The sequence below is a fragment of the Schistocerca piceifrons genome, chromosome X (assembly GCF_021461385.2).
Source record: "Schistocerca piceifrons isolate TAMUIC-IGC-003096 chromosome X, iqSchPice1.1, whole genome shotgun sequence".
Taxonomy (NCBI): domain Eukaryota; kingdom Metazoa; phylum Arthropoda; class Insecta; order Orthoptera; family Acrididae; genus Schistocerca; species Schistocerca piceifrons.
Window position 1 is genome coordinate 105,772,354 of NC_060149.1, and position 14,369 is coordinate 105,786,722.

Genomic DNA, 14,369 nt, shown 5'->3' on the forward strand with positions numbered 1-14,369 from the left:
CTGCCGGTTTCGTTAAACTTTGCATACCATCGCTTTATTGATTTAACGTCAGGAGGGGTGCGTCCATAAGAAACCCGGAATTAACGCTGAACACTGATGGGCAGGTTCGAATCCTGCCTCGGGCATGGTTGTGTGTGATGTCCTTACGTTAGTTAGGTTTAAGTAGTTCTAAGTTCTAGGGGACTGATGACCTTAGAAGTTAAGTTCCATAGTGCTCAGAGCCAATTTTACCGGTTCTTGCGGGTCATTTAAAATGTATGAAGAAAACTGGCAGGCACGTAAAAACGAAGAATAGTTCAGGGCAAGTCAAACGGGCCCCTATTGCGTCAACAAAGGGGCGTAAGCCACTGTTTTACCGTAATAATATAGGTCAAAGGCAAAATTCTAAGCAAAAATTCAATTAAGACGTTGCCCTAACATCCCCGTGTTGCAGATGACATGCTGTATTACTTTGGACTTGTGGCTGAGCTCGACGAACTGAAGGCTAAGATACAAGCTGCTGTGGGTACTGTGGCTGAGCTACGCCGTCTGTCGGGATACCTTGGGAGATACAACTCAACTGCCATCTTTTCGTTATTTGCGAATAAGTAGACACTCGATCGCGCGGTTCTAGACTGTAGCGCCTAGAAGCGCTCGGCCACCCCGGCCGACCCGGTAAAATTTCATGAGGTCATTTTAAATACAACACAACAACAAAATCATACTTAGCAAACAAATAAGAACCAAACACAGCTCAGGAAAAGTGAAACATAGCAATGGTATGCGACAAAAAGGGGCGTATGCCACTACTTTGTCGGAATATATAGATTAAAGCTTACATTCTATACGAAAATTCAATCCAGACGTTACAGTAACAACTGTGTGTTACCGATAACACTGTGTTTTAATTTCTACTTGTTGCTGATATCTATTGGCAGCCACAGGACACAAAAAAAAATCGGACCAATGCGAGTAGGACTCGCTCTATGAGGATGCGTACAGACATAATACATGGGTAGTTCATATACTGTTTATCATGAGTAAGTTTGCAAGTATCAAAATATGTGACACATATGACCGTATCTTTTTATTGCATTGACTTAAAAGCTTCAGTTTTTTTTTTACACCGCAAAGGGACCACAGACCTTAGTATTTGACGTAGATTTCAACTTGGTATTTGCACCAGTTCCTGAGAAAAATGGGTCCTAATAAACGGACAACAAACGGCAAAAAATATTGTTTTATGTGATATGATTACAAATTAACAATCTTCAGATTTTTTCCTTTACTTGCATACTTTTTCTGTGAAACATTGCTTCTTGTCAAATTTAATGATTCTAGGTCAACGGGAATTAGCCTGAAGGTTTTGATGAGAGGGTTTGGGAACATCAAAATATGTGACACACATGGCCGTATCTTTTCGCTGCATTGGCCTGGAAACTTACATATTTTATACCTTGAAGGGACCTTGGGTCTTGGTATTTGACATAAATTTCGATTTGATACCACTACCCGTTCCAGAGAAAAAGCGTTATAAACAAACCGACAGACGCACCGACGGGCAACTAAGTGAACCAATAATGGTTCCGTGTTTACTGGTTGAGGTATGGAACCCTAAAAAGGTGAAGGACATATGTAATCTAAACAACAACAAAAGCTGGCCGAAGTGGCCGTGCGGTTCTAGGCGCTACAGTCTGGAGCCGCGTGACCGCTACGGTCGCAGGTTCGAATCCTGCCTCGGGCATGGATGTGTGTGATGTCCTTAGGTTAGTTAGGTTTAAGTAGTTCTAAGTTCTAGGGGACTGATGACCACAGCAGTTAAGTCCCATAATGCTCAGAGCCATTTGAACCAAGCCAACAACAAAATATGATGTGAACATATTCCTAATCAGTTCGCTTGCAGACGCGGAAGTGTTAAGACGTGCTACGCGATCGCTCTTCCGTGTGACGCTTGTGTTAACCTACTAGTGCACGCGCGTAACAGCTTTCGTTTGGTACGGTTTTCTGTTAGGCACATTAACACCTGACATTACTATCGGTGACGGCAAGCCCCGCCATGTGTGGTGGGGTGTATGGAGAAGGGGGTGGTGACTTCGACGCCCCTATGGGACAACATCAACAACAACCACCTGCCCAGCGGCTACATCCAGATACAGCACCCTTACCAGCTCCTCAAGGAACTACACTGGACAACACGACGGCTGTGATCAGCCACTCGTTAGCAGTTGTTCGGGGAGAATCTGGAATACAGCCGGCAGAAGAGCATATGGATTTATCGGAACAGGATTCCTCCAGCTTCTCCGCTACGAGAAACAAGCGACAAAGTGAGGTCAGTCTGGATTTAAGAAATTCCAAAACCTTCATAGCAGACGCTAATGAACTCTTACCTGTAACTGACGATTCAAATGTAGCTGACCCCCTGTAGCAACTGCTTCTGGGCTCACTCCTAACCAACATGCTGCAACTAACACCCCTCCTGTGAGACCTGCACCTACTCCGAGGTCTCTCAACTTTTACAAACGTACAGATAGGGGACCATTCGTAGTTTACATGGAATGTTTGGACAAAAACTTAGGCCGCTTGCACTCTATGGCACTAGGGAAATTATTGCATATTTCCTTGCCAGAAGTGAAGAATTCTATCCTTAACATCTCTTCAGCAGGAAAAACAAAAGTTAAGGTGGAACTGAAGACCCCAGACAAGGCTAATTTCCTAGTTACCAGGGAGGTATAAAGTCAAAAAATATAGAAGTTTACAATCCTTCCTTTGTTGTCCATCAGCTGGGAGTAATCAGGAAAGTAGACACCAACCTTGAAGAAGCGGAGATTTTGGAAGTCGTACAATCTCCCTTCCCTGTGGTAGGCGTTCGGAGGTTTACGAAGAGATATGGTAATGACCAAATCGTTAAATTGCAGACCTGTTTGTTAACCTTCGACTCTCAAACCTTACCGGAAGCCGTGTCTATTCACGGAACAAGATGTCCCGTAGACCTTTATGTACCAACTGTCAAGCAGTGCTTTAATTGTCTTCGTTACGGGCACATCAGCAAACAATGTCGATCTCAGATGAGATGCATTAAATGTAGTGGTCCACATAATGTTGAATCCTGTGTCTCACCTGTCACTATTTGCGCTCATTGCGGGGGACAACACGCATCCACGGACCATTCCTGCCCGGAATACCATATACGGCGACGAGCTCAAGAATTAGCTACGTTCAACAACATTGACTTCAGGGATGCGCTGTCTATTGCTCGTATGCCAACCTATGCATCCCTCACCGGGATTCAACAACATCACTTGCCGGCTCCGATCATTCCTGCTCCAACAAATTTGAGCTCTCCGGACTTTCAAAACCCACAACTCTTCCCGCCGCTGCCCGCCTCAAGCATGCAGAGTCAACAACGCGGAAGTTGGGACGCAACTCAGTGTGCAACTGTGCCCCATCAGACACACGTCGCGTACCGGCCTCCCCGGCGGCAGGCGCAAGTGAACAACCAAAGTAACGTTCGTGAGTGGTCTCAGTACCACAGCCTGTTATATCCCATGCAACATTCATTCACTCCTATCAGCCAAAATCCATACCAGCCTGCTGCTCACAGATTAGCAACCCCACAAGCGCCGAATCAACGACGGCCTCAAGGTCATGCTGAACTTATAGATAAGATAATAAATGTGATTGATATTGTCATGCAAAACATGAGACAAAATAGTGCTATGAACAATTCCGATATCCGGCATCTCGTTACTGGCATATTTCAATCTCTCTCTCCCTAAATTATGGCGGCTTTAAAAGTATTGCAATGGAATGCGAGATCGGCTAATTCTAATAGAGAAAGCTTGCAACGAGAACTGTTCGTAAGTCAGCCTGATATCGTTCTGTTATGTGAAACTTGGTTCAAATTCGAACGAACTGTTCGCTTTCAAAATTATTCTATAGTAAGGGAAGACCGTCTCGATGGGTGGGGCGGCGTAGCTATACTGGTAAAAACTTCGCTGCCGCATCGACCACACCCGTTACACGTAACTGTCACCAACCTTGAATTAGTTGCTGTGGAGATACGACCTGCTCACAAAACCTTTACAGTTGTCTCGTTGTATAACGCTCCCCACCACAGTATCGTGGAAGATGACTGGAGACAATTAATAAGTCAGCTTCGTCCTCCCTTTATCGTAGCTGGAGACGTGAATGCCCACCATGTAGCGTGGGGAGGAGACGTGACAGACAGGAACGGCAGGACCTTGATAAGCGTTATCGAAGATAATAACTTAGTGATACTCAACGATGGCTCTCCTACTATGATAACTTCACCTCTCCGTAGACCCTCCGCAGTTGATGTAACTCTTTGCACCCCCTGCTTTACTGAAATATCTAATTGGTGCGTTAAAAAGGATTCAATGGGATCCGATCATCTCCCAATAGAGTTTCACATTAACATCAATGTCGATACTACGCACATCTGTTACTCTAATAGTACGTGGAAAATCAAGGAAGCCAATTGGGCCTCTTATAAGGAAACGGTTCGGGGGGCACTCTCAAGTACGAGACGTGACTTAACGGGACGAAGATGCATACCCAGTTTTACTCAATGCTATGAACGTCACAGCTGGCATCAGCATCCCTAAGAAAAAAGAGTGTACAGTAATGAAGCACCGTTCTCCTCCTTGGTGGAATTCGGAATGCTCTCGGGAAGTTGCGAAGCGACGACTCGCCTTGAAAACATATCGTCAGAATCCTTCATTGGACAACTTCTTGGCTGTACAAAAAGTGAATGCGCGAGTTACCAAATTCCTGAAGAAAACCAAGAAGGACAGTTGGAAACAATTTTGCCTGTCCCTAAATAATGAAACCTGTATGGCAAGCATCTGGCATAAAATAAAAACTTTTAGAACAAGAAGACTGTCTTCCTCCCCTCCTGCTACCACGGCCTGGTTAGAGGAATTCATAGATACAATCGCTCCTCCCACGGTGCCATTTTTAAACCATCGGTTCCCTGCTGAAGAAGACCGCTATCATGTTCTCCTTCGTCCTTTCTCTAAAGAAGAACTCAACGAAGCTATTAAAGTATCGAGCGACAGTTGTCCTGGCACTGATCACATACATTACTCTATGCTTGCACACCTGCCTATAGAAGCGAAAGACTTTCTCTTGAACATTTTTAATCAGTACTGGATGAAGAAAGACCTCATATCAACATGGACGACGCAAGTAATAATTCCAATTCTCAAACGTGGTAAAGATCCAAATGTCGGTACTAATTATAGACCTATTGCCTTGTCGTCGTGTGTTGCAAAAACACTGGAACGAATGATAAAAAGGAGACTAGAATGGTGGCTTGAAAAAAGTAATTTGTTGCCTCGGAGTCAATACGGCTTCAGAAAAGGCAAAGGGACCATGGATAACCTGTTTCTGCTTAATATGGATATCACGTCAGTCTTTCAAACGAAAGAGACAGTAGTGGCAGTTTTTCTTGACGTTAAGGGTGCATATGATCACGTACAAATACCGATACTCTTGGACAAGCTGGCAGGATTCGGAATTCCTTCACGGATGATCTACGGTATCAGTACCCTGATTACTCAAAGAACGATCTACGTCCGTTTCAAATGTACCATGATCGGACCTTTTTATGTCTCCTAGGGCTTGCCGCAAGGTGCAATTTTAAGTCCTCTCCTGTATACTCTATATACGCACGACCTAGAACGCATACTTACTCCCCCCACAAAAATCCTACAGTATGCTGATGATATATGTGTTTATTCTACTGCTGCTTCATATCTTCAGGCCAAAACGGCAGCCGGCCGGAGTGGCCGAACGGTTAAAGGCGCTACAGTCTGGAACCGCACGACCGCTACGGTCGCAGGTTCGAATCCTGCCTCGGGCATGGATGTGTGTGATGTCCTTAGGTTAGTTAGGTTTAAGTAGTTCTAAGTTCTAGGGGACTTATGACCACAGCAGTTGAGTCCCATAGTGCTCAGAGCCATTTGAACCATTTTTGAACCAAAACGGCATTAACCACAACCATCGCACACATCGATGAGTGGCTCTCTATCAATGGGCTGGAGATCTCGGCTGAGAAATCAGCAGTCGTTCCCTTCTCCAAGTCGACGACAGCTCGCACTGAAGATCACATTACCTGTGGCAAGTACACCTTCCAAATAAAATCTCACGTTCGATTTCTGGGGATGATTTTTGACTCTCGGTTAAGCTGGGCGCCCCACATCCGATCCACCGTTACCAAGTGTGAAGAAGGTTTAAATGTAATCAGATCACTCACTCGTGTTTGGTGGGGAGCGCACCAAAGTGTTTTACTCACCATGTACCGAGGGATAATTCGATCTCGATTAGACTATGGCTGTCAATTCTACCACACTGCGTCAAAGATTCATCTCTCCAAATTAGATACTCTTCAATATAGAGCCATTCGTACCTGTCTTGGAGCCATGCGATCGACGCCCACCAACGCCCTTTTAATAGAAGCAGGGGAGATGCCCTTGAGCATTAGGCGCCAAATGCTATCGGACAAATTTTACATTCAAGGCATTGCCATTATGGACATTCCGTCTATCAAAGTAGAGACTGCATTTATCGACTGTGGATTGCATCCCACAGAAGGAATAAAGTGCCAGCCGTTTGTGCCAGCTTTGACACTTGGTCACCTGTCATACATTCTATACGGCGTTCAGCGCATCTACCTGTTTTTGAATATGATCTTCAAACGCTCTGCTCTCAGATCTCAGTCCATTATTTAAGTACGACCTGGCTGGACAGTACTAATGTCAACGTTGGCTTCAATCGTCTCGTTAAAGCACAATGGCCGGGTTTTCTCTGTATATATACCGATGGCTCCAGAATTCCGCAAGAAGAGTGTACAGGATGCGCTTTTTTCTGCCCTCAGATCCAGATCCGCAAAACCTTCAAACTGCCTACGAGCACTTCTATTTTTACGGTGGAGACAGTGGCAGTTTTGGAAGCACTTAAGTTTGTCTCTAGCACTTCCTTCCCCAAGATATTGATAGTATCTGACTCGCAAAGCGTTCTTAAAAACATTCAGTACAGTCGATGGAACAAAACGACCAACAGTTATATCTTGGATGTGATATCTGAATATATTCGCAGCACACGCACGGGCCGGACGATCCATTTGTTGTGGGTACCTTCCCACTCTGGTATCGTCTATAATGATGAAGTCGATGCATTAGCCAAACAAGCGGCAACGTTAGGCACCGTCCTGGATCTGCAGCTTCCTTATACAGACTACTTACGTGCAGTCAAGGATCACGCAAGACAACAATGGCAGGAAATGTGGAACGTTTCTCAACAGACAAAAGGCGGTTATTACGCAGTGCTACAACCTCGGATTCCTGCACAGCCGTGGTTCATGAGGACACATCTGGGCCGATCCACGATTTCTACCATCATAAGACTCCGCTTCAAACATGCCTCTTTCCCACAACATCTACATGGGATCAACGTTTACAGTTCACCAGCATGTGAGTGTGATCCTGAGTCGGAAGCTGATGTTAACCACATCTTATTTATGTGCCCCAAATTTGACCGTGAACGGTTGGTCTTTTTGAAGATATTGCTGAGTATGGGCTACCATCTTCCTCAATCAGCATCTTCTCTTTTGTGCACTAAAGACGTTCGTCAATATAAAGTGATCGTTAACTTCATCAAGAGTACTGGTCACAATCTGTAGGTTTTAATGGTGTACGTCAATTATAAATATGTCTTGCTGATGAAGATATTTCAGAATTGGTGTGAATTGTAAGCCGAGACACTTTTAATTATTTTCCAATTCAATTCAATTTTTAAAACATTATGTACAAAACTGTAACAGTTAAGCTTTTTATTCTTGTAAATATGCATTTCTGTATTTGTTTATTCAATTATGTGTACATTGTCACTATGTGTTGCCGATGGCTAAATTGAGTACACACTCAAAGGCCAAAAAAAAAAAAAAAAAAAAAAAAAACATATTCCTAATCCACATAAAACTTTTATGTATGTATTTCAGAAACAATAAAACTCAGTAAGGATGCTACAATAAAAAAATTAAAGATGTATTCGAGACGGATCCTCTTTATTCGAGAGTATTATATTTAAGAAATTTGGGAATCGCGTATTGTAGCCGGATTTGAATTTGTTTTTAATCTTCTTGTGGCCTTCTTCAAGGTACAGATAAAATTCTTGTGTGTTGGGTTGTTTTACCCTCAGGTTATTATTATATTATATATAATAACATATAATAATATCCTGAGGGTGACGTCCCCATTTCAAGTTATAACTATTCTGTTTCGTCTTCGGGTACGTGTACCAGTCAGGGTGTAACAGATCACCGATGTCAGTTGTTTGCGTTCCAGTTCTACTTGTTATTGACAGAGTCTTATGAGCCTCGTCCCAAACACGCAGAAACGGGTGATCTAGGAAAACGGTCGTTGCACATTTTTCGCAAAGAAGATTATGAAGTAGCTCCAGATAGTTGGCCAGCCTCTTTTCGGATGCTTTAGTTAGATCTAGTTTGGGGCCGAATGCCTTATGAGCCACTGGTAAATATGAGCTGTTTTCCCTTTCAGAAAATGTCCAAATGTGTGTCAATTTCTAAGAGACCAAACTGCTGAGGTCATCGGTCCCTAGACTTACACACTACATAAACTATCTTATCCGAAGAACAACACACACATTCATGCCCAAGGGAGGACTCGAACCTCCGGCGGGAGGGGCCGCGCAATCTGTGACATAGCGCCTCTAACTGCACAGCCACTCCGCGCAGCTCCCTTTCAGGTCTGTGTCTTTTACACAATTTATTTTTAAATAGTACGCTCTGATATATTTAAGTTTTTGGGTAGGTAATGAAAGACTGACAGGTGGGCTCTTACTCAGGAGTTCGAGTGTCTCATAAGTCTTGTGAACAGGGAATATTGATTTCTGATAATGATCTTAGAGCTATTCCTTACGTATATGGCTCAGCATACGGTTTGCATTTTTTAAACTCTAGCCGCCCAACACCGTATGCAGTGACAGCATTTGTAAATGAAAGTTACGGAAATCGGTATCTGCAGATATACCTACAGCTGCCCCTAGGACGGTGCGTGCGATCACTGTTGGTATAGGAAACATGACTGCGAAGTTATGTAACTGACAGAGACAAAATTATTCATGTAAAATATTTTCTGCAGGCGATCCTCCTCTCTCGCGTTCTCTTCTATAAGCGGCGCTCTTACAGTTTGTAATCTGATTTCGCAATTACATTTTTCAGCTCCTGCGTGCTTGACGCAATGTACAAGCCTAGTTGTTCCCTAACTTTTACTTTTGGGATTTAGTAATGGTTTATAAACTGGGCATCTGGGACAAAAGTAAAGATTAAATATTGGCCAAATTAAGTTGAGCTCCAGTGGAATTTCTATATTCACTTATAAATCACATGGTGACTTCAGATTTTTCATCATTGTTTAGAAGTGGGCTGACGTCCTTGGTGTGAGCTTGGCCTACTGTTTTGGTATCAAATATTTGAATCCCCGATAATGCTCCGTGTAACCTTATACCACTGGCTCTCTGGCCACAGCATTCACTGTTTCGAAAAGTTGTCAGCCTTGAATGACTCGCTTAAACCTCACTGGCACTATTTGCTATCCGTTAGTTTTGGTCCTGCAGTATATTGCAGTTTCTTACCATCTCTAGCAATGGCAAACAGAAATCTAATTGGTTCACTTCCTTCAACAGGAATTAATGATCGACCCTGTCATAGTACTTATCAGAGTCTGGGAAAGCCGTCGCTAGTTTAATTTTATACGTCGAAATCGAGTGTACGAGATCTCCATTTTCGGCTACGTTGTTTATCATCGACCGACCAGTGATTTCGAGGGCGTTATAATATCCCAAAATTTGAGATAAATGGGTCTCTTCCTCGTATTTAAAGCTCACGTAAAGATCTTGACGTCTCAGATCAATAGTTTCTTGAAAGAAATAAGTTTCCTGCGACGGCCGTTATTTATTTATTTACGTTTTTTGATCTTTATTTTACGTGCTTTGGCGTTTCGGCTGTGTAGCTACCCCCAAATTTAATAATGAGTTTAATAAGCTTACTGGTCTCACATCTTGTGTAAACGTGACCTTACTTTTCTTCGGGATGGGCACTACCATTCCTTCTATGTCACTATTAAACATTTCGTTTAACGATGATTAGAATTCTCTTCCTATCAAAAGACAAAGTTATTGATAAAACTCGACGGGAAGTCAGTTCAGTCCTGCCAACTTATTTTCGTGGTACCGCTAGGATTATATCTTTTAGATGGGGACATTCATTTTCCTCCGTCGTCACCTTTCTTGGAGGTGTCTCTGTGTTCAACCAATTCGATGCCAGATGGACGTGTATGAAAATTTTGTTTTAGAAGTTTGTATAGTACTGGACAGTGCAGTTCCGGATGGAGCATTGGTCTGGGTGCAAGTTTCTCTCATCATCCTGAACGTTTGTAGTTAGGTTTTACCTTCTTCTCCGCGTTTGTTTCAGAATATGACGTAGCAGTATGGCCTCCTGCGGGGAATTCTTCGCTTCACGGATGTGATGATGATGATGATGATGATGATGTTTTGTTTGTGGGGCGTTCAACTGCGCGGTCATCAGCGCCCGTACAAAGTCCCAATTTTTACAAGTCCAATTTTTTTTCACAATCCTATCTAGCCACTGTCACGAATGATGATGATGATGAAATGATGAGGACAACACAAACACCCAGTCGCCGGACAGAGAAAATCCCCATCCCGGCCCGGAATCGAACCCGGGACCCTTTGATCCAGAGGCAGCAACGCTAGCCACTAGACCACGAACTGCGGACTAAATTGTTCGTTGCATAATGCTCGTGATTTTTCCCTGTTCTAATTGATTTTTCGGTTACCTTCTTTGGGTTACTACGTAATTCTCTAAATAGAGTGAAATGAAATTCTGAAATATTCTTTTGTCAAAATGTTTTGCTCTTGGCATACAGGGTGAGGCATCACTTGAGGTTGGGTTTAACATACTCGGTACATCAAGTCACTTTACTGGAATATGTTGTCCGACATGAAAGTGCTGTCCTCCAGCTTTCAATAATGTGTTGCTCAGTACCGTTCTCCATAGAACGAGCTTGGGTGATTTCTGAGATCTCACGCCTTCGGCAAATTGATTTCAGCTTATGTTTTGCTAGTATATGATATGCGCTCTGATCAGATAAGTCTAGCGCGATCAGTTCGAAGCTGATAACTGGATTAGCTCCGGTTGCCTATAAATCTTGTGCAACCTACTCGCTGTTGTCGTCATGTGAGAGCAGGATATCATAGTTGGGTGTACATGCTGCCACGTATCAATTAAGTTTGAATCCTGTGACAACATTTTTAGCTCCTCGCTGAAATTGAACTGTTGGTGCTAAACTTGATTTCACATTTCGTAGGATTCTTTTCTCGTTATAATAATTTCTCCCTATGTAGGTGGGCGCCAAAAAAAAAAAATTTTTTTTTTTTGCACTCTGAGGAGAAATTTGTTGACTGATTCCGCCTGCTTAGCTGGGTGGTAACGTGCGCGCCTGCCATGCAAGCGGGCCCGGGTTCGTCTTAAAGGTGCCCTGGAGTGTCGGTTGACCTTTTTAGCCTACCCCTAGGACGCTGTAACTTCGATCTCTGGCAACCTAAAGAGAAGGGAAGCTCCCCATACAATCATGCAAATTTTAAGGAAATGATAATGTTGCGCAAGTGGAAACGTCTCACTGAATAATTATTAACAGGGGTGACCCAATGAAGCACGAAAATATGGGTCCCCACCACACGTGGATGTATCAATGAGAGGAGGGATCAAACGAGTCAAATGGCTCTGAGCACTATGGGACTTAACATCTGAGGTCATCAGTCCCCTAGAACTTAGAACTACTTAAACCTAACTAACCTAAGGACATCACACACATGACTGAGGCAGGATTCGAAACTGCGACCGTAGCGGTCGCGCGGTTCCAGAAGAGGAGGGATCATCTGTCTATAAAATAAAGAAGTGGTCACTGAAACAATCAAGGTTTTTTACCATAAAGCATCACCACATGAAATATCTACTGAGTTAAGCAAATGAACATTTCATAAGAAGACATGGGATTATAATTGTGAAATCTAAGCTTGGCACAAGTGGGTGAGCGCGATAAAAGCACAATTATGAGAGTAGTTCACGGATATGCCAATGACTGACAGAATAGTTAGCGCATTAGATCACGGGAAAGTAAGTATGAACACTAGTAAGATCGCCAAAGTGCGTGATGGAACCAACCAGCCGACAGCTACTGATCTGAGTTAACTAATGCCTACCGAAACAGTGATTGCAACGCTAGCCCATTCTTACCACTCATACAGAGTGAAGGTGGAAATCGGCAGAAGGTTCATCGAATCACTTTCAAGCTACTTCTCTACCGTTCCACTCTCGAATAGCGCGCGGGAAAAGCGAACACTTATATCTTTCCGTGCGAGTTCTGATTTCTCTTATTTCATTGTGATAATTATTTCTCCCTATGTAGGTGGGCGCAAACACAATATATTTTTACACTCTGAGGAGAAATTTGTTGACTGAAGTCCGCCTGCTTAGCTGGGTGGTAACGTGCTGGGCTCCCATGCAAGCGGGCCCGGGTTCGATTTTCTCCGCTCGGCGACTGGGGGTTGTGTTGACCTCATCATCATTTCATCCTCATCACCGGCGCGCAAGTCACCCAATGTGGCGTCGACTGAAATAAGACTTGCACTTGGCGGCCGAACTTCCCCGGATGGGGCCTCCAGGCCAACGATGCCATACGCTCCTTTCCATTCCTGTTGACTGAAATTTCACAAGAAGGTCCTGCCGCAGCGAGAAATACCTTTGTTTTCATGACCGCCACCCCAGTTCGTGTATCATATCCGTGACACTCTCCCCCTATTTCGCGATAATACAAAACGAGCGACCTTTCTTTGAATGTTTTCGATATCCTCCGCCAATCCTATCTGATGCGTATCCACACCGTACATGAATACACCAAAAGAGAGCGAACAAGCGTAGTGTAAGCGGTCTATTTAGTAAAACTGTTACTTTTTCTAAGTGTTCCGCCAATAAATCGTAGTCTTTGGTTTGCTTTCCCCACAACATTGTCTATGTGATGGTTCCAATTTAAGTCATTGTAATCTCTAAGTATTTAGTTGAGCTTACAGCCTTTAGATTTGGGTCATTTTCCGTGTAACTGAAATTTAGTGGATTCATTTTACTGCTCATGTGGACGACTTCACGCTTTTCATTATTTAGAGTCAACTGTCACTTTTTGCACCATACAGATATCTTGTATAAATAATTTTGCAATTTGTTTTCATCATCTGACGACATTACATGACGTTAAATGACAGCATCATTTGTAAACAATTTAAGAGGACTGCTTAGATTGACACCTAAACCGTTTATGTAGATCAGGAACAACAGAGGGCGTATAACACTTCCTTGGGGAACGCCAGATATTATTTCTGTTTTACTTGATGACTTCCAATCAGTTGTTACGAACTGTGACCTTTCTGACAGGAAATCTCGAGTCCAGTCACACAACTGACAAGATATTCCACAGGCAGGCAATTTAATTAGTAGTCCCTTGTGAGGAACGGTGTCAAAAGCCTTCTGGAAATCTATAAATAGAGTCAATTTGATGTCCCCTGTCGATAGCATTCATTTCTGCTTGAGAATAAAGAGCCGTTTGTGTTTCACAAGAACGATATTTTCTGAATTCATGTTGGTTATTTGTCAATAATTTATTTTCTTCGAGGTAATTCGTTATAATGGAGCGTACATGTTCTAAAATCCTCCTACAAATAGACGTTAGTGATCTAAGTCTGTAATTTAACGGTTTTCTCCCATTTTATTCCTTGGGTATTGTTGTGACTTGTGCAGTTTTCCAGTCTTTGGATATGGATCTTTCTACGAGCCAGCGGTTGTGCATGATTGCTAAGTATGAAGCTTTTGTATCAGCATACTCTGAAAGGAACCTGGCTGGTATACAATCTGGGCCGGAAGCCTTGCCTTTCTTAAGTGTTTTAAGCTGCTTCGCTACACCAAGGATATCTACTTCCACGTTACTCACGTTGGCAGTTTTCCTTGATTGGAATTCAGGAATATTTGCTTCGTCTTCTTATGTGAAGGAATTTCGGGAAACTGTTTTTAGTAAATCTGCTTTAGTGGAACTGTGATCAGTAACTTCACCATTGTTGATTGCATCTTGCCACTGGTGTACTTTATATACGATCAGAATATCTTTGGGCTTTCTACCAGATTGCGAGACATAGTTTCGTTGTGGAATCTGTTAAAACCATCTGGCATTGAAGTTCTTGTTACATTTCGAGCTTCTGTTAAAATTCGCCAGTCTTGAGTA